Source organism: Diachasma alloeum, unplaced genomic scaffold, assembly GCF_001412515.2.
Source record: "Diachasma alloeum isolate Michigan unplaced genomic scaffold, Dall2.0 Dall_scaffold_78912, whole genome shotgun sequence".
Lineage (NCBI taxonomy): Eukaryota > Metazoa > Arthropoda > Insecta > Hymenoptera > Braconidae > Diachasma > Diachasma alloeum.
In genome coordinates this window covers 28,176-29,647 of record NW_021683647.1, presented here as the reverse complement: position 1 = coordinate 29,647, position 1,472 = coordinate 28,176, and positions in this window count along the sequence as shown.

The window sequence follows — 1,472 nt, the reverse complement described above, 5'->3', positions numbered from 1 at the left end:
TCCCCAGAGTGATATCTATGACCTCCTGTCGTCTCCGATCTATGAAAGTAGGTTCTGACCCCCTATTGAGGATATTTAGACCGGCCCGCATTATGAATTCCTGGAGGCTTTCCCCTCTGTCGTTAATGCTGGTGTTCCTCCATGCTACATGGTGCGAGTTGGCATCACAACCTAGCAGGAGTTCAAGTCCCCTTTCCATCACATGGTTGTATAGGTCCTTTACTTTTTTCGAATGAGGTGGTTCAGCCGAGTCATAGGGCATGTAAACTGACCCTAAAACCAAGCTCATTTCCTCGCCTTGTCCCAGACCCAGATCTACTTGTATCACAGCCAGGTCTCCCTCACTAGCCTGTGAACAGAAGAAAGAGTCTAGTCCTTTAATAACAATGCAAGATCTAATTTTCTCCTGAGTGTTTGCGTGATAGATTCTGCCACAACCACTGAGGCCCTTAATAGCATTGTCCACTATCCATGGTTCCTGGATCATTGCTATGACAGTCTCCATCTCAGCTAATCACCTGACTAGAGTATCCGAGGCTGCTTTGCTGTGATGCAAATTTATCTGTACAATGTGCACCCGGGTTGCAGCCATAATGATGACTATTTTCCTGGTACCTCTATGTACCCTTCTTCTGACTTTCACCACGGTATTTCGCACGCAGCTTGACAGTTGCTTTTTAAATCCCGCAGTGCAGTCTGAAGTGGCAGGCTTTCAGAACAGAGAGTGATCCGTCGTCTATCAGCGCAACGAAGTGGGCACTTTTCGCGTCCCTACTCTCACTGCCCCGAGCGACAACCCACTCTCTGGCCTGCAGTCCTGCATTTTGTTTCTCAAGGAAGCACAGTGCTTCTTGAGCGGTTAGATCTGGGTCTTCCACGTGTAGTACAACCCTGTGCTTCTTGGGAAGCTCCGAGGCTGCGACCACACGTACAGTAAGTCCAGCTATTTTGTTTTCGGGGAAAAGGCTTTTCAGCCAATTTCCCGTTTCCTCATCAGTGCAGCACACCATTGCCACACCTTCTCTTTCCCAGACACCGTTGGAGGTGGGTGCTTTCACCCCGTCAGGTAACGCTAAAATGGCCCCCTTCAGGAGTTTCTTCACCTCCGTTACCTCTTCAGTGCCCAGTTTCTGATCCGGATATGACTCCGGCATAACTGCAAACTTGAATGAGCTCGCAGTATTCCCAGCATACGTGCCCTGATCCTGCGTTCTCATTCTCTTTTCTTTCGGTCTGACTGAGGGCCTTGGCGTGGTACGCTCCGATGGAAGGCGTTTTATTGCCTTCCTCACAGCCCCCTCCCCCTTCCCCTCATCGACCTTCGCTGCTGTATCCGCCAAGGTTGCAATTGCCCCCGAGGTTTGATGCAGCTTCGCTCTCTTGCGACGTCTTCTCTCGGCTCCACTCAGTCTGACCCGATTCACATCGGTACCAGACTGGTCAACCTTGTCAGACTTCGTGTGTTCGCCATC